The sequence below is a fragment of the Micrasema longulum genome, unplaced genomic scaffold, assembly GCF_059751315.1.
Source record: "Micrasema longulum isolate JH-2025_06_02 unplaced genomic scaffold, ASM5975131v1 h1tg002848l, whole genome shotgun sequence".
NCBI lineage: Eukaryota > Metazoa > Arthropoda > Insecta > Trichoptera > Brachycentridae > Micrasema > Micrasema longulum.
Window position 1 is genome coordinate 77,125 of NW_028279970.1, and position 21,784 is coordinate 98,908.

The window sequence follows — 21,784 nt, forward strand, 5'->3', positions numbered from 1 at the left end:
GATGGTCCTAATAATTATTCTCTCCATTATTATAAAATATTAAAATTTTCTTTGGCCCTTTTCATATAGCCAAACATCACAAAAAACTATATTTGAAAGAATGAAAATTCGCTTCTCCCCCTTTTTCGGCATCTATATTTAAAAATATGTGTATTTAAAAAAATAATATGATAAACATAATACATAATAAATACATAATAAAGCAAAAGTACAGAAACAAAAAACGAAACGAAATACCACACCAAAAAAGAAGCAACGTCTTATGCTTGCTGTGGGATTAAAATATTAATAATTTAAGTACAAACACACATATATTAAAAAAAATAAATGAAGGTTAATAACCATTTTTTTATAAATAAGTGCATATATGTATATATGCATGTAAATGCGCAAAATTATAAGTTTGTATTTTGAATCCCCAAAAGTTAGTTTTTTAAACAAAAAGTAAAATTGTAAACAATATTTAGAAATAGGAAAATAGCAAAAAGAATATGACAGTAAAAATAGATTGTTTTTTTTAAATATTGCTAATGGTTTATATTTGTGTTTTAATTGAGTAGGTACTTAAAGGCTTAAGATTGGATATTTTGCTGTCAAAGTTTCTAGCACCGAACATGCGCAAAATCCTCTGACAGCGAGTTCGATAAACTTGTATCAATGATATAATATACGGAAATCTAAAATGTATGTATGTCGCAAGACGCGTGGCGAAATTATACATAAAAAAATATAAAACCATCTGATTATTCCGGAAGTTTTATAGCTTTGTCATCTAAATTACTAAAATCGAGTGTATTTTTGGTTCCTCTATAACCAATGCATAAACGTATCAGTGTTGAAGTGCAACGTAATATTGCTATAATGTTGATTTGATATAATTGTATTTTAGTTCGATTGACTATTCCGACTTTTCTACTCGTAAATTTAGTTGTTATATTGAAGGTGTTTAGAATAAATTATTGTGCCCATGTTATGTAAAAAAAAAAAACAATTTAAGTAGTTGATTTAGTATAAACAATGTTATTTTCAAGAACTAATTTATAAGATTTGTCTAACGTATTTGAAAATCTGTTTTTCACACCATCGTTACTCGATTTAAATTTACGTGTAAATAAATAATTACTTGTTATTTATTTTAAGGTTAAGTTACCGGCAATTAATCGATAGTACTTGTGTCAAGTCATGTGTCATGTGGCGATATAATTTATTCACAAATTCTTTAACAACAACCGTATCTTGCTGTGTAGTGATCAGAATTATCGGATTTTCATGTTGATTTACTTTAGTAACTTTGAAGTGATATGATATTTTAACCTTTAGAGTTCCAAAAATTGACGCTTAGGTAGGAATACATTAATATGATTCATCTAGAGTCCAATTAAAAACACTTATGAAAATTATTCCTTAAAATATTTACTTAATAACCCATTTTTATTTTATCATAGTACATAATGTATCATTAAGGACACATAACAATAAAATCTGTGTTCTAAATAACTCATGTAGCCTAATTATAAAGTTTTAATGAATCATTATTAATTTGATTATTCCAAATAGGTACTTAAATACATCCTAATGTGTAATTAATTATTATCAATTCATATTATCATACTCCGCAATAAAACCTTCTCAAATATGCATCATATCCACATGTAGATACTTACATTCTTTTGAAACAAAATATGTTTTAAAATATTATTCACGTCTAGCTTCAATCAGAGTTTTGTTTCAGAAGAATAGAGTTCTGTATGTAAATAGAACCTGAATCCTTGACTAGTGTTTTCTACTCAATGGCATCTCTCGGAATAACTCCAAAATGATATTGAGTGGAGATTTGGTCTTTCGCGGTCTTCCTCGATTTCTGCATCCATCAACATTTGCATTGTAATATTTTTTAACTGTTCTTTCGCAAGATGCATGAAGATGGACATGTCAAATGTCGGAATAATCGGGGCTCATGCATGAGAAGGTTTATGAATGCAGAAAATAAGTGAGATATGTACGCAAAGACTGACTGATATGGCGTTCTATCCTCTCTGCCTATCTTTATGGCGAAACGGCATGATGGTTTATTCGTTTTGTTTTAAGTGGAGATAAGTCCGCCTCGTAGTGTAGTAATTGGCATATTTACCTCCCATGATTGAGAACCTGGGTTTGATTCTCGACAAGTCTACTAGAAATATTTATTTATAATTTACTTTTACGCTGGCGTATTTTACTGTATTTGGACTGGTACTTGATGCCTTAAACTGATCATGTTACATTTGTGTAACAAATCATCGAGATATGCTACATTTGGTGAGTCCTTAGAGTAATAATATGCCACCCACTTATAGAGTTGCCCATACATACAAACACCATTCTATGATTATCAATCACAAACTTAGCTAAAGCTTACAGCAATACTAAAGGTACTCAGGTCTAAAATTACAAGCGCAAACAGAAAACTTCCGTTACACGCTTGTTGTCAAACCAAAAATTTGGAGCTCTTGTTCTATGCAATAGCGCAAAAGGGGGGCTGTTTTAGCGGGTAAGGAATTATTACTCCGAGGGTGTGCCAATGTAATGCCCATGTACCATAGATGGGGGGACAGGATACAGGGAAAATATTCATTGAACACCATACTCTAAATATCCATTATTTTGAGTTTTGATGTTTTGGCCTTTGTGCCTTAGGGTTTGCTATAGTTAATGAATTTATTCATTTATCAATACCAAGGTATACCATCAAAAAAGTTGGAACTTACCCTAAGACCAAATTTTTTTTCAATGACATTCTGTCAGTGAATAAATGAATTCTAGATCAAAGCGCTTCAAAGAATAATACTTATTTACAATATGAACTTTCATTTGTTTTAGAAATACCTATAATTTATAAAATATATTATTATTAATAAGGATTATTATTATTATTTCATAGTAGGTAGTGTAAAATGATAATTGCACCTGTGTATTTTGTTACAAGATTTATTTTGTTTAATTATTTGTATAGGAAAATGATTTTCTACTACAGATCTTAATTTAGATTTTATTACTTAGATCTAATATTTCTGCTTTCTTTTAAAATAGCAAAACTTCCTGTTTTACTAAAACCGGCGTTTTTTCAGTTGATTTTTTTCTGTACTTAAATCAACAAGTATTTTGCATTTAAAAATGTTAACCCTGTGATAATTGGTAATAAAAAATAACTAACTAAACAAAGTGTGCCAACAGTTTTGTGAATTCGACACTCATCATGAATTCTTCAACGTCAACAAGTATTTTTTCCAAGTGTGGTAAGTGTCTTCATATTATTATAGAAATATTCTTAGACTTTAAAATGTAACTAAATGTTGTTCAATAGAATATAATCCGACGCTAAATTAATTTGAAATTTTTATTTTATGATTTGGTTCTGTAATAATTACGACTTTCCTTAAGTATGTTTTAAACCATTATATTTAGTTTCTATGCTTTTTACAAATACAAGGCCCATATTAAAATGGGAAGTCAACAGAGTTATCTCCGATTGCCTGTAAAATAAAACAAAGTAAAATATTCAGTATAAAATGTTTTATTACACATTACCAATTAATATACTTAAAATGTATACATTTTTGTACAGAAAATTTTATTTTATTTAAAGGCAATTGAAAATAACTTGGTAACTTTCAATTGTAATCGAGGGTCTTGGAATTGAAAAAAAATTCCATAACCATAAGTAAATACTTAATTTTTTTGGCACAACAGGCCAAGGTGCCCAATTATAGTTGCGAATTGCAGCACAGAACACCCAGGCTGGAGAAATATCACATTTTTTTTGTTATTTCACCGGAAATCGTACCTTCTGTGTGTGAGGCAAGTGTCTTAGCCATTACACCACAGGGGCTGGCCGCTTTTGATTGTATATTTGTATTGTATTCAATTTCGACTCAGAATTTGTTTCTTAATATTTAGTAGGCGTAAGTATAGCCTGTGAGCTCGCCAATACATGACAGATGACATTAACATAACCATAGAAAAACATAGCAGTTGAGCTCTCAGAAGTAAAGCAACGTGAATGCAGCAATGCTTGAACTACATGTCAATAATATTTTAATAATAAATAATATTATTTGGCCATACGGAACTTTAAAGCACACCTTGGTTTAATTACTAATAGTATTTTATCGGTTAGGTAGGTGTATTTAAAAAAAATGTTGCGTACCTGAAAAAAGCACAAATAATTATGTTTTTGTAAATGATGTCAGTAGCGACACACAGAGAGTGGCTTTGTGACGTTTTGACATTTTTTATAAGAAATTCATGGCGTAGCCGAAATACTGTTATAAAAACGAGGATGTTTTTGTTGATTGGCGTTAGCAGGCGCTACCCAGGGGCGACTTTGTGACGTGAGAAATTATATAAAAAAAGAGATTCATGGCGTAGCCGAAATATTGTAATTAAAACGAGGATGTTTTTGTTGATTGACGTTAGCAGGCGCTACCCAGGGGCGACTTTGTGACGTGAGAAATTATTTAAAAAAAGAGATTCATGGCGTAGCCGAAATATTGTAATTAAAACGAGGATGTTTTTGTTGATTGACGTTAGCAGGCGCTACCCAGGGGCGACTTCATGACGTGATGAAATTATTAATTTAAATATTTTTTTTCATTTTACATAGCGTAGCCGAGATAAGAAATTGCGTGGTGTTTCGAAATTTAACCGTGTAGGTAGCCGCCTAGTTACAATATTATTTTTGTATTTGTATAACTCCTGTTTTATAATGTTTATGTATTTATCGCTATAAGAATTAAACTAAAGATAGTTTTTACTTTTAATCGCTATCCGTTTTTTAAATTATGTTTGTAACACTCAATAATATTTATTTTTCAAGTATTCAATGTTATTTTTGCATTTTAATTAATATTGTTAATATAAAGCGTATTTTTATTTATTCGAATTTACTAGACTGTTTTTATTACAAAAAATAAAAATGCTTATTTCTCTATGTATTTTTCTGTTATAAACAATCTATTAAAATAATACACATCAAATTTCCATTGTCTGTTGATTTGATTTGCAATTTTCTTTTTTTTTTCGATGGTTAAAACTCTAGGAAATTCAAAGACAATAAAATTTTTACTGTCATATATTGGCGAGCTCACACGCTATACATAGCCCATTTAGTATTAGTTTATAATATCTTGAAACAATGAAGATGTTGATAGTTGAATACTTATTACAATTATTTTTCTTACTGTATTTTAGGCATTGGTGATTACTGATTACCTTTAACGGGTTTATTGCACAGATTAGTACCTACCTGTACACTTTATCTTATAAATTATCAATTTAATCAAAATCTTACTAACAAAAAATAGTAATCAATCTGATAAATTTAATCTCTGATTTGTAAAACAATGAACCTTATGAATAAAATCAGTTACAGAAAAAAAGTTACTTATGTTAAAACAAATTTATTTCTGTCAATTGGTAATCATTTCTATTATTGGGTATGCCAGGAAGTATTATTAACCCTGTCCTTAGGTGTTCATTTAAATATGCATGGAATTTAAGATTTATTTACTTAACTCCCGTACCTACCTACCTACCGGAATTAACAAGCGGCAAGATTCTTTCCAAATTATTAGTGTCCTTAAGCATGTCTTTATTTTTTCTGCTTATGTTGATTGGTAGTCAGCATTACAGAAAAAAGTTCGTTTTTATTAAAAATTATTGATGGTTGGTATTAGCTGGTTTGTTTGGGCGCGAATTCCTGTCGTCATTATAAATTATGTGTAAGCTCTAAATACACTTCATTTAAATTAAACAAATTTTATTTAATAAACATTTATTTTTGTATAAACACATGTTTCATGAACTTTGTCGATTTATCAGTTTGAGACTCAGGTTTCATGAAAAAGAGCGTTAAATATTTTTTTAAGTATAAAATATAATAAAATAAATGTACAAAAAGGATTCCTTTAGTACCTAGATACGAGTACCACATACATAATAAAATGTATTTTTTACATCCACAGGAATTAATGCAGGTTTGAAAGTGTTGTCTATTTACATTCTGCTACTGATAAAATATAAAGTAAATAATATCTTGTATTTCGATCAAAATTATTATTATTATGAATTACGTTGTTACTTAAGTATCATTATGTATAATATTTACATTGACTCCAGATAGTAGGAATCATATTATCTGTGTTTGTTTATGCAAAAATATCAAACTATTGTAAGGTCAGTGTTGTTTTGTCTGTTCACTGTACAGAAGTCTCGTATTACCACTGTTAATAAGTGCTTATCTAAATATTTTTAGTGCAATGAATACTGCAAAAAAAAATTGGTATGTACTTTTTAAAAATATTTTTACAATTGGAAACAATATAGGAAAAGTATCTTAAAATATGCGACTTGGGTGTCGTTTACCATAAAAAAATATCCTTCATTAGTCACATAAACAACATAACTAGTAAATCACTGAAAATGTTGGGCTTCGTGTTACGTGTGACTAAGGAATTCAAAAACATAGGCACTTCGAAGTTGATGTATACTTCATTAGTTAGAAGCCAGTTAAAATACAACTTTACAATATTGAATCCTTACTACAATTGTCAGGAAAATTCTCTGGAAAGAGTCCAAAAAAAATCTTAAGGTACCTACATAAATTTTAAACTTGGAATCAGTCATGATTTTTTTAATTTGTTAAAATTTAACGATAGAAGAAAAATTATAGACTTATTAAATTTATTGAAAATTGTAAAATCAGTATGGGATTGCCCAGAACTGTTTTCTCTCATCAACTTCAGGGTGCCTGGAAGAATTACTAGACCACCGTTTTATAGCAACAATTCACGGACAGTGCATACTTGTAATGCTTGATTAAATAAAATAGACTTCACGGCCCCGATTACAATGTGAAATTAACATTTATCTTCAATTTTATCTACAAAGTTGAATGAAGTTTTCTGTATGAAAAGCAGAATATGCATATTTTTTTTTTCTTTTAAACATGTTCAATTATAGGTTACTGATGAAAAGACTTAAAATGTTCATGCAAATATACTCATTTTCGTACACAAATAATATCGATTCTTCTTTATAGACAGCCGAAGATAACTCTGTTAACTTCCCATTGTAATCGGGGCCCAGAAACTCGACAATAGTTATTCCAACGTATCGGATATATTTAGTGAAGGATATTGTTCATATAGATCAAACCTATTTAATCTTTTCAAAGATGGTGAATTGTTATATGAAACAGTACTTTATGATTTTCTTGTTGTATTGATTCTTTAAAGTATTTTATTATCTAATTTTATTTTTACATTTATTTCAAATTATTTTAAACTTCTAATGAATATGTTATATGATTGTTGTTTCTAAAACTTGAGTATAATGTAGGTTTTTTTGAAAAAATAATTAAACCAAATATGTCCATATTGTTTTGTAAAAGGCAATTTTACCGTATACTCCTGTGTCAATAAAATAAAATAATATGTTTTTGTTTCGCGCATCAGGCGTATAATATTACAAATAAATTTAGAGACATAATTTTTTGTTTTTATTTGTTTTGTATTTGAAATAATATATTTGATTAAACAGAAACAGTTCTTTATGACTAGGCATATGGACCACCGACTACTTACGTGATTGTTTTTATTGTAGCTAAGTAAAATATTTATTTATCTACGAAATAATTTAAATACATTTATTTTTTTATAAACATGCATGATTAAAATGAAATACCACAAAAAAAATAAAGCTAGGACAAAAGAAAAAAATAATTACCTCAAGACAAGATCTGGTCTATTTTAGTGATTGTTTAAATTTAGATACCTCTATATTTTATTATTATGAATATATTAACTCAAGTCTTTTCATAAGCGTTTAGGAATTTATAGTTTTTTCATCACAATTAAAAACAAAAAAATATCAAGACAATTCAAAACTCGGGTTGTGGTTACGTGGCTAGTGTTGCTGACTCACGGGCCGGAGGCCGAGGTTCACACCCCACTCTTCCCCAACTTGACTTCCATTCTCTAATAGTGAGTTATTTACAACTCGTTGAAAATAGCCACCAAAATTAAAATATTTGTGTAAATTAAAAAAACGCTAATATTTCTTTTTCTAAAAAAAAAAGAAAGGAAGTTCAATGCTACTGGAAATTGGATGTTAAAAATGTTTTCTACACGCGGTAGAAATTTAAGCATTTAATTATACGGCGATGTTTCACAAAAAATGTATGGAAAAGTATACACGCTTACTTAGTTTTTCTTCTTTGCTGGTGAGTCTAATGTATCTTGCCTAACTAGTGATAGATTCCCCGTTCTAGACAGTAAACAATTTTTTTAATCATAAATAATACCAACTTCAAAAAACATTTTTATCCATTTTGAAAGTTTTGCACATTTTAAAAATATTTATTTAAAATGTGATTAAATTAATGTATAAATGTAAAATTATAAGTAGATAAAGGGTTGTAAATTTGAATACAAACGTAGAGTAATAAATACGACAAAAGGTTCATTCATATCACATCAAAATTCATACTCAAATTTAAGACATGTGTTAAACTATGTAAAAATGAGATAAATATATAAACAGTATTATTATTATTAGAACACACATAAGAATATGCTTATGTGTGCCCTACTTCCAGATTTAAAAATGAATAAAAATTGTTTCAATAAAAATAAAGTACTTTGAAACCTCATAGGCTCACGTAAACACGTCTAAAAAAAACTGATAAATTATTAAAGCGTAGAGATAGATTTCCGGTTTCCGGGTAGCTATGTTTTTCGACGTTTAGTGTGTTTTGCGGGGTCCGTAGTTTTACTTTTAAATGTCGGGAAAACTCACTAATTTGAGCTAGTGCCATCATGGGCGGTGTAATTTTAAAACTTAAAAAAAATCATAACGATGATAATACCATACATATATATTTTTTAAAACTTAGTTTGGTAGTCTATTAACACAATTTTTTTTTAACAAACCGCTGATCTTCCTCATTAAGCAGGATAGTTTTTAAAAATCATATCTTAATCTGTATCGCACCCGTCACACGTCGAGCTCTTTATTTCATATGCCAGCAGTTCGTACGAACTATGCCCAGAACTCTCCACTTGTACGTTTTGCTAGTGAATATAATCTGAACTTTCCCCTTATTAATCCATTTGATTGTAAAAAATAACATTTAAAATGCGCGTCTTAAAACATACTTTTTTGTCTTAGTTTCAATAATATAGTCTTATTTTGTTTTATTATATTTTATCTCTAATTCTTAATATTTTGTATATATTTATATTTTCGACACTTGACACTTGTGCAATATTTACACACATGTCGACCCTCATTCCAATATAACACCCACTCACCCACCCTCTCACTCACTTACGCTCACACAAACACACTAGTATGTATTGTACGTGTATTTAATGTATTTTTGTGGATATCTGTCATTGGTTTTATTCTCTGTATATTTTATTTGTTATATTTACATGTATTACTGTTGATATCCCCAATAAATAAAAATATAGTATGCATGTAATAACCCAGTCGCCATCAATATTTCCCTCCAATATTTCTCTATTATTGTGAACCGAGAATAACATTGGCATTGTGATTGTTTATTGATTTCATTTTAATTGATTTTTCGCTCCAATTTGTATGTATCGGTAATCTGTACCAAACACCACATCAAGCGATTATAATGGGTGTTTTTTTGTAGCCATGTTAATTTTAGTATTGTCGTGCGATCCTTATCCCGTGATGGCCGTGACAATACTAAATACGTAAATACTAATGGTAGAAAATATAAATGTTTAGATATTTCAAACAAACAAATATTTTTTTTAAACTTGGATTATGATTAACGAAATCTCGGAAGAGTGATAAAAAAATCGCCTATCATGATAAAGATTATCTCTAGCAATTTTTCCTTCTGTTAAGATTTAGATAATAGAATCAGAATCCTGGGACGCAATTATGATGGGAAGCTAAGGACGTCATACCTTCACCAAGACGGTATTTTTAAAAATAAATTCTCTCGAGCTATTACGAAGATACACTACCGACATCTCACCTTCATGTTTTGGGTAGGTACATCGATGTGTACTAAGGGAAAGCGTACGTCACGGTACACATGCCTACGCACTAAAGTGACATAGCTTCATTATGATGTCGTAGTTGAAGATAAATTCTCCCCAGTGATTACGAAGATACACTACCGACCCCCCACTTTTAAGTTTTGATGTAAGTACATCGGCTTATACCGACGGGTCTAGTACCCCTTCGATACGCGTATGTACGCATTAAAAGTGTCAAAAATTTTATTCCACCTAGCAATTTTTCCTTTGACTACGATTTATTTAAAATTTTAGTCGTTCTTAGGTTGGCGCTTTTTTTCTTAAAAGCCTTTTAAAATCATGAGAGAAATTAGTAAATTTTGAAGTCGATTTAAATTCCGACGTAACTGTTAGTTTTGAAAACGAACGCCTAGATGCACAGATAATGTGTCTAGATTCTGCCCTATTAACATGTAAGAGCATCTAGGTGTCTAAATGTTGCCACTATAAAAAAATAATTTAGTTATTTTATTTTTCCATCTGTTTTAATATCTTCCTGAAGGTACGTATTAAGACGTTAAATGAGCGGATTTTATAATCGTTCGGTAAATAAATACAGACGATCGTTAAGCATACCGTCTCGGTAATTGTCAAAAGTCATTAAAAATACATGTTAAAGCGAGCATTTTTTGCTTGAGTTGGGATTTATTGGAGTCGCTTTAAAGTGGGCACTTTTTATCACAGAAGCCTATTTAAAATATAAATAAGAACTATTTTAAATTTTAACGAAGTAAGGAACGCGGACGAAGTTTTCGGGGTCATTTATTGGTTGGATTTGATCATATGACGCCGAGATGACAAGTCGGTTTTTTTTTTTGACTCGATGCGATGGATCCTCTCAGGTAAAAATCCTGAAAAAGCAAATTAAGTAAAGATAAGTCAGCCTCGTAATTTTTATGGTTGGTGTCTTCGCCTACCATTCTTAAGGTCTTGGGTTCAATTTGAAATTACGTATTGATTTTACAGGCTGTTTAAATTGCAATATTTCATTGTTTCTGAACTGGCACCTGAAACACAAGTCTGATCACTTTACCTTCATGTAACAGATTGTTGAAATCCGCAGTAACCAATGCAGTAACATATGCACCACTGCGTGCGGAAAGGGGTATGGTGATAGTAAGTTATTTCAATTTATAAGATTAATTCCAACAAACCATTTTTTAAAACAGGCAACTGTATTTCTTTTCTTCCTCATTAAATGCTGTAATTTTTACCTTGTGTATGAAAAAAAACCTTATTTCCCGTAGCACTGAACTTTCTCATTGACATGAATTTGATTTTAATAGCGCAATTTAAAAAAAAATAGTTGCCAATTTATGATTTATTTTTTTAAGTCTAAGAAATCTATGACATAATCATGGCATTAAAAGCATATACAAAAAAGTTAGCAACCATTTGTTTTTTAAATTTTATTAATTCTAAAAATTAATTTTAATGTGCCAATATGTCTTCTTGCTTATACTGATCATCGTGGTTTCGGATGTGACAGGGTTTAAAGAACACCCTGTATATTATGCAAACAGAATGGACATAGTGACAGGACAGCGTTTTCAACTTTCAACCTTTTAAAATACGCCCCCCTTACGAGTAAAATAAAATCTCCCGGGCGTCGCGACCTACAGGTTGAAAAATACTGGAATATGGAATGAACGTCAGCAGATTATCATTAATGGCCGTTTTCACACCTGCCACGCAAATCCATACTACCCGATATTTTACCGCGCTTATCCTGCAAACGCATACAAAATCTGTTACCTTTTCACACGCGTTGTAAAATGAATACGACCCGGTCTGTCAGACATAAATCTGTTGGGGTGTGCTTAATCGCAAACGATTATTATCAATATTAATAGTTCGAATAACCGAATTAGATTATTCCCGTAATCGACTTTTTATTTATGGATAATGCGTTGTTTTTTCAAAATACTTATGAAGTATGAAGAATAAAAGAAAAAATATTAATTAAAAATATATAAAATAAATATGCCTACTCTTATAATGCTTTATTGTATACACTAACTAAAAAAATACATAAAAACTTATGTATTGTACTCGTAATATTATTATTATTGTAAAAAAATATTTTTCGGTCATTTCTGTTTAGAAAAAGGTGTTTTTTAATTAGATATTTTTTCTATTTTTTGTTATTATTATTACCTTTTTTTTTAATAAAAGAAATATTCCTTCACACAGGTTTAATCAAGGGGACCATTGAGAAAGAATGGTGTATTTCTATAAAATAATTTAATAAATATAATAATAATAACGCGTAAATCAGGGAATTTTCATGTACCTAAGTTTTGCTCAACGAAGTTCGGAAAAAGGTTTCTGGAAAGTATTAACCATTCCGAATTTTAAATAAATATTAAAACACGGAAAATCGAATAGCCAATTCAAAAGTGTCGTAATTAAAAAATATTACTTAAATCTTTTTGATAGTGATAGTTATTAATGTTATTTATATAGATGGTGTAAAGTACTATGCTTTATGTTTCTTTTTGTTTTCTTACAATTTCGGATGTATTTACTATGTATGATATTATGTATTGTCACAAAAATGTCTCATTTTTATTTACGGTCCCAAATGAGGTTTTTTTAAATTCCTGGGAGTATAATATCTTAGATATGTATTATATATTTCATAAATAAAATAAAAACAAATATAAATGTATATATATATTGAAATATTCGATACTTTTGAGGCATTTTTTTCAAAACTGTAATTATTTCATATATGTAATACTGTCTGTAGCTCTGATTTAATATAAAGAAATACATTATGCTACATTGCCTTTGTCACTTCAAAACTTTATATTTTTATATTCGTGCTTTTCTTGTCTGATAAAGTTATGGGTTTTAATATTTTTTTATTTTTGTTTTGTCCTTAAATAGTACAAACACAATACATGAATGTGTTAATATATTAACCTATATATAATTATTAGTCGGCCTCGTGGTGTAATGATAAGCGCATTTGTCTCCCATGCAAGAGGTCTCGGGTTCGATTCCCGACATGGTTGATAAGAAATATTTATTTAAAAAGGTATTTTCCCACCAGAATATTTCATAGTGCCTGGACTGGTACCTGAAGCGTAAGACTGATCATCTTACCTTCATGTAACAAAAAATGATCAAGATACGCTGCGATTTGAGTACCACTGCAGTAATTTAAGCACCATTAGGTACGGAAAGGGAATGACGACGACGAATTGTTATTAAAATATATAATAATTATTAACATTTCACTAATTAAAAAAATTATTTAAGACCAACTCGAATGCAATCACTTTTTAAGAGCTAACTTATCTGCTACACACATGTTTTATCAACTAACATTCAAATGAAATGATTTTTTTTTGTTCTCTTATTTCTAATGGTCTTTCCTTAAACTCTTATTTCTGATGGTCCACCTCGGTGAACCAACGAGTTCTGTGTCTTTGTTTTCTTACTTAATGGCAGACTTACTTCATTTTTATTTCTAGTTTCATATCCGAGTTCACACTGATAAGAAAAAATCTTGTTCCCTATGTTCAAAAGATTTTTTGTTCATTTTGTTTATAAACACAATTGTTTTGTATTTTGCTTTCAATACACAGGAATTTGGTTCTATGGAGTTGAGATTTGGTCTCAAAAATTGATAAATTAATTTAACTAAACTAAAATTATTTTTCTGTGTTAAAAACCTAACATGTTTTTTAAAATTGAATTTCATATATTGAAATTGATCAGGCAGAAACCCAAAATTTAGGCAAAAGAGCAAAGATAGATATTTTTTATTTGGCTAGGTTGGCATTGATTTTTTTTACTATTTCGTTAGCTTAATAGAAAAAACTGTATTATTTTTAAGTATTCAATATATTGTTAGCTATAGAGTGATTTAGACAAGTAAAAAAATACCGAACGTATTAAATATTTTTGATGAATTTTCATAATGTTCCTTTTATTGTAAGAAACATGACTAAATAAGTATTTTTATACACAACGTATTATTATTTAAATTTTGTTTATATGTTTTAATTCGTATATATCTTAAATCTGCTAGTTTTTATTCACAAATGAAATGATAAATTAGGAACCGTTAAGTCAAACGCACAGAAATGTAAATAAACCACGCTGCTAATTAGCGTATTATTAAATAATATCTGTCGTCTTCATAGAGATCCCATCCCGCCTGACATTAATGTATTTATTTGCTTTACAAACAATGAAAAATAATATACAGAAACATTAAAATAAAAAGATGCACTACTTATTTTTCATCAATTACGTGCAAACACTTTTAATAATATTTTACTTAAACTTAAAATACATATATAAACAAAATGAACAATATAACCCACTTATTTATAATATAAATTAGAAAGGGTATAAATAAATAATATGCACTTATTAGTGCAGTTTTTAGTTTTCATGTAAATTATTTATTATTCGGAAAATATTGCTCTTAAATAAATACCTTTTTTTTTTTTTAAACTGATATAAAATATTCGATTATAATAACAGGTTAAAAAATATTCATAAGAACATCGCAAAGAGTTTTTACGAATGTGTTAGTGAAAAAGTAATGTACCGCCATTATTCGTTTAAATAAGTTTCGATAATAATATCGATTTATCGTTTATAAAAACGAATATTTCTTTATATTAAAGTAAATTTATATATACATCGGTAGAATTTATATTGAAATACATTATCACCAAACCCCTATCAGAACCTAATGGTGCATAGGCCAGTGCATTGTTAATTTGAATGTATATATGATTTAAATCATTATATAGACATAATAAAGTAATAATTGCATACAATAAACATTAACGTATGCGAGTGTATAAGTCCTTGTTTACACCTTCAACTTTAGTAAGCAGAAAATTAACTATCAACAAAATTACCAAAACAATCAAATTATACAAAAAAAAAAAGATTTTTTTTTTGTACAATTTGACTGTCTAGTTTCGGCTACAAAATGTTTCCCTCTTTAGGGTTATTTAACAAGTAAACATACATAATACATATATTATATATTCGGTTGTGTAAGCAAATACAGTGGATTACAAAACAGTATTTTTTATTCTCAAATAAAAATTATATATTACGATGATCCACAATATTAGATTTACAAACATCTAAAATAATACAATGACATTATGTTCATCACCATCAAACTCTTATTCGCACCCAATGGTGCATAAGGTACTGGAGGTGCAAGTAATGATGTACCGCGGGAAAATTCCCGAAAGCGTAATTCCCCGGAGCAGGAGTACATTCCTCCACATACCCGAAACCGTTTTAAAGACTGTGGGTCTTCCTATCGGTTTTAATCATTCAGAAAAACAATATTTTGGTCAATAAATGAGTAGATCTTTTGAAATTTCTAATTTCGTATATTATTTCAATTCAATTTAACTTTATTACGTTCACTGCCCCTTTCACTGTGAGTTTGAAAGATTATATGGAGGGTCTTAGTCGGATATTGTCATTCATCCTTATGAACATACATGTGTATATTGCAAGCATAAATGGTAGCAAAAACGATATTTACTTGTATCGCAATAAATTCGAGATGCAAGGCGGTAAAATCTCCGCGGTATTTTACGGTAATTTTCGATAAGAAATGAATATGACGTACTAATTTTTATTTTTCGAAGATGCAACAAATATAAGTAGCTTTGTTTTAGGACACGTTACATGACAGTGAAAACCAGGTTTAGATCCATCGGGTGGTTTTCAAGATTTATTATAAGTATGGGACGTTCAAGGTCATTCGGTGTGTACTTTTTTAATTTTTTTGACAAAAAAAGTGATCATATTTTGAAACTTAACAGGATCGGTGGACATAATGCCCTTAGCCCTCCCGTGCCTAAGGGGGGTATCTGGGGTCCCCCAGGTAGCATATTTGTTCAATACCTTTTTTGTTAATCATCATATTGATTTCATTTTATGCATAACTCTACTCCATTATGTTACAAATGTATCGAAGATATTAAAATATTTTTCCGCGGAACTCTTTTAATAATAATTCACATTTGTCTTTGTTTCCCCCCCGCGCAAACAGCATGCATCACAATTCATTTGCTATTTGCTCCACAGTTTAGTGATCTTTGATACTTCGGTCAATTTGCACGTCTCATCTGTTTCCGGAATAACCACAAAAATCCAGTTTACGCGAGTAAGATTTTGCATGCTAAGGGTGTTTAGAAAAAAGTATTATTATGACTAATAATTTCAAATAAACATAATTTTTATATTTAGCTATCTGGATATTGCGCATTGGATTTTGCATACAAAGGTGTTTTTTGAATAATAAGTGAATTTTTTAAAATTTATAAAACCTTTTTTTACTTCACCAATCTCAAAATGAGTAGAAAAAAATTGACGGATGATGTTATTGAGCAGCTTCTAAACGATACGGATATTGAAGTGTCTTCCAGTGATGACAGTGATTTAGAGTTAGAATCTTCAGATGATGTTTCTGAAACAGATGACTTTGTAATCGAAGATTACGATGAATCTGATTATTTCGACCAGGATAGTGTTAATTTAGAAGAAAACAGCCAAAATGACGGAGAAAACGTCTTCGCTTCTAAATCGGGTTACCAATGGAGCAATATTCTACCTTCTACTTCAACAACACGTTCCCATAACATAATTAGTCCTACGTCCAAATTAACTTTTTTTATTTTAATTTTGCATATTATATAAATTTTTACACGGCGTTGTTCGATTTTTGAGTTTTTATTTCTTGATTATTTGATTTTCAAGTTTTTTAATTTCGTATTTTAGATTTTTTAAGGTCTCGAGTTTTTTTTTATTGTACTTAATTTTTTTTAAATTGATTTAGTGATTTTTCAAAGTTTTTTTGCCATGGAGTTACTGTGGAGTAATAGAAATTACTATTTTGTATTATTTTTAGTCGTCGTATTCTGTAAAATTGTATAATATATCTACCTATGTAACCGATAAAAGGAATTCGTGCCGTGTTATACTTTATTGTATTTTATTTGGGAAACATACCAACAATTTTAAACACATTAAGATTGAGCTGTGTGATTTTTTTTCTATATTATTTTGTAAAATATTATTAGTTTTTAAAATTAATTCAAATAAATTAACAAACACGCTGTATATGGTTTACGAACTCGCTCATCCCTCTCCCGACCGCCCGCCGTACCGCCCCGCTAGCTAGTGGCGTAATTTCAATCAGTGGTATCCAAAACGTGGCAGCGGGAGGAGCGCGCTGCCATATAAAATATTATCGCAGCAGTATTTTATGAAAAAATGTATGAATTTCGCAGAAAACTGGAAATAGTATGAACCAGTTTTATAAACAATACCATGACAATTATAAAGACATTTTTTAAATATTTTTTTAAGACGTATTTATAGCATTTTAGCTGGGGTATTCGTAGTACCCCCTCGGAATTTTTTCACCCTCAGGCTCCCAAAGGTTAGTAAAACCATGTGTGACCTTGAACGACCACCGCTCATGCCGCAATTAAAAAAAAAAAAAAGTTTTTTTGCCTTTAATTACGTCCCTATAGATTTAATATAAAAAATATGAAAGCCTAAGAAAATAAAATTTATTAAAAATGTTCATATATTTTTTTTCTTTGGACCAATTCTTTTCAAGATACACGTTTGAACATCAAATAGAGTTGATCGAAATAGCGAAAAAGCGGTATTTGTACTAACTTTTTACTAATTGTTTGATAGTCAACCTATCAAAAGTCATCATCATCATCATCATCATTCTATGTCCGCTACCTAGTTGGAGCATATGGTGTTCACAAAGATCCTCCAAAAGCAAAAGAAAGAGCAAAAGTCGTACGGGTTTTGGGTATGTCATAATTCATGCTTTGGGAAAACCTCGTACGGACATTTTGCTGAGACCTCTCCTCATTGTTCGACCAAAAGCGTGTAAGTGCTTCTTTTAGGTACAGTTGTCTCATATCCAGCACCTTCATGTATTGGAACAGCTGTTTTGACGGGTATGTTGGAGGGTGCCGGAATATTATTCTCAATAATAATTTAATGATGTAATCGTATGTGTGTATATGAGTACTTACATTTATATTTATATTTTTGTTTTTTATTACTTTGTTGAAATTTTTACATATTTTTGAATTTGGATTTTAGGCCAGAGCATTCTTAACAATTTTAAATCGATTGATAAGGTGGTTGATAGCTTTCCTCATAAAGGTTTGAAAAAAACAATTATTTTTTGAAAATCATTGTTCAATAAGTCAACTTATATTCACTACACATTGTCACATATATGCACACCCATACATGAATACACAATATATTTAGTAAATACACACCCTCACACAATATATTTAGTCCCCCTCCCTAACATGTACAATAATACTGATACATTGTAACAAGTAGGTACTTAGCATAAATATTATTATTGTACAGTAAAAGTTATCCTCATAATGTAATTGTACACATTATATATAAATGTATATATTTGTACCGACATATTGAAACCATTGTATAAATTCCATAATGTGTTAATAATGTGGTTTTATAGTACATAAATTTAGAGTTAACTCTAATGGACCGGTGAAGTTTACATATTATATTACATGCTAAGTTTATCAATTAACTATTTGAATTTTTTAAGTACAATATTGTAAGGGAAAAAAAACATAAATGAAAGTAATTAAATAATTAAAATCGAAGTAAAAAAGTTATGTTAAAAGTTTCTAGTTAGTATTTACATAAATGGAAATAATATTAACATTAATAAAAAAACTTACTTAAAGTAATTAAAAAGTAAGAGTTAAAATAAAAAAGAATAAAAAAACATGATCAAGTGCACAAACCATTTTTTTTAAAGGTAAAATATATTTACGTACCTACATATTTCAAGGGATTCAAAAAGCCCGATGAAAAGCAACTTTAAAAAAAAAGACAGTAAGTTTAAGTTAATTTAAAAAACATCTTCAGAATTAATGTTAGGAAGATAGAAAATATCAGTCTAGTGCGTCTAGAGGGGACATGGTATGCAAGTAGATTAATTAGTTCTGGGGAATCAAATTTATTATTTACAGTTTTGTAAAGCAGGATCTGATTGAAGATATCTTTTCTGTCTTTCAATGAATCAAGGTTATGAAATTTTAAAGAAGTTAGGTATATAATTTGGAAAATACAAATGAAATTTGTATGTATATTTATATATATACACATACAAATGAAATTTGTATGTATATTTATATATATACATGATCCCGTAACTTCGAATCGATATTCGAATATTCGAATCGATACTTTAGGAATGAAATAGTTCCGCAGTCCCCATCCCCTTCTCACACACACAAATACAATTCTACTGACTATGCGATGTCGCATGGATACGCGCTGCACATGTGAAATGGGCCAATGTCTGTTCTCTGTTTATTCACAGCAAACTTGGTATCCGCCAACCCTAAAGGCCCCCGAAGGATAGAAAAATAATAAAGTTCTCATGTTCTCATCGCGTCCTACGAACGAATTTACAAACCAAATAATAATACCTACTTATATTCGATTTATGCTTGACAAATAAATGTGGTTTGAAAATGAAGAGGACGTCCCTTTGCTTTTCTATATTTCTGTGCATTTTCAAGGCTATACGTTTTTAAAAAATAGCTCAGTTGCTTTATTACTAGTGACCGACTAAAGTTTCGGCTTTGGCCAGTTTCGGCCAATAAAACTAGTTGCGGTCGCGGTTTTGAATTCGGCTAAAAATTGACCGAAATTTCGGAAATTTGCAGTCGGATTATGTTTGGTTGTACTCAGGTGGGAAATCAGCACAATTAGAGATATTGGATTGATGTCCATTCAAATAATTAGTTATTGTATTGCCATTGTCTGTCTAACATAATAAAAAAAAAACTATATTGATTTTGTGATTTTTTGGCAATAGTTACTAGTTCTACGATTCTTTATATTTATATGTATTTTAATTCCTTTATAGTTAATAAGTTCATGGTTTTTTAGCGAACATTGAAAAAAGGTTACTATAAGTTATATGTATAACATAATAACGAACAAAATAGCGCCTAAAATAAACCAATTTACACATTCGGTTTATGACTTATTTCATTGTGATTTTATTTTTTGTGCTATGATATGACCACGATTCTTATTTGACATGTAAGTATGTAGTGATAACATAATTTGTGTGGTCATCATAAACAAATTAAAATGAACAATATTTTTTTGGCAAAATTTTTGTAGGCAACTGGATTTTACCCCCTAGAAAGCCATTAAAATTTGATAACATTTTAGAGAAGTGAACATGGAAATTGTGCTAACATGAGCTTCTGCTTTTTAGTTAATAGATGATGTTACACAGTTAAGCTGCAACTTAAACTAGCCCGGTAAATTTGTTTTTTGCTTCTCCATCTCTGTTGCAATACGTTAAATTGCACTCAAAGATGCATAATTAAACCATTTTATTAGAGTCGCAATTATTATTATTTTTACTAACCAATTTCCTGATTATTTTTTTATCAATGTGAATATTTTTAGCATACATAAATTAAGTCATCTTTATAAGTGAGTGGAAATATCTACATAAAATGCAATATGCTATTATTTTACCGTCTCATTATATTATTAAACTTTGCAAACCGAATAATTTTACGATACTAGACTCAAACATAATGATTACTGTTTACATTTTGTTTTGTTATCATTGTGTCCCAAATTATCCGAAAATGCGATTTGTTTAGCTCTTAAGATAACAATTCCTTACACAACAAATTATATTGCTATGAAATATCTACTATCTATGTAATTGTATAAAATATAAGTACCTATCCATTATCCACTACTAAGGGCCTTACTTATAAACCTGATATAAAGTTACGCCTAGGCAAAGTGAAAGCATAAGGATGGGAATACCATCCTTATTCTACCACTGTAATAAGGATGGTATTACCATTATTTTACAATTTTTTAGCTTAGTTTTAATTAAATTAGACTTACAGTTATTAAACCTATTTTTAATTTTGAAATCCGCCAACCTTGATTACTAACGCGAACTTATAATTTTTTTTATTTTCATTTTACAATAGGTTTACAAATACAAAAACAAAACTATTACATAAACACAAAAAAACCCACAAAGGCATGGCCTGTGTGTTGATATGTTTAGATTTGTTTATATTTCTTGCTATATGTTTTGCCCCTTTTTACTTATTTGTCATTTTTGTGTTTTATGAACATAATATATACCTTTGTGTGTTTTTAACTTGCTTATTTAGAAAAATGTATTTTGTTTGTGCAATTTTAATTTGGTAAGTTAAACGGATTTATTTATAGTAAAAATATTTCACTGATTTATCTTCAACGTTTTTATAAAAAATATTTCGGTATTTATATAGATAAACAAAGTTTAACCTAACCTAATATTATTTCTTTAATTTGTTCATTTATACTTGTTGTGTTCACCATATACCTAAACACAGTTTTCATAATGTTAGAAATTAAATCCTTAATTATTTTTAATAATTTTATTTCATATTGCTTACTTTTTCAAAGCTGGATTTATACACAATAATATTTAGGTACATCACCGTTTCTATTTTAGTGTTGCCAAAATATTCACATAAATAGTTGACCTTCTCTCAGTAATCCTAGAAAACTCTCCGCTATAATTTATGCTCTTGCAATGTTCGAGTTCTAGTTAACAGCTG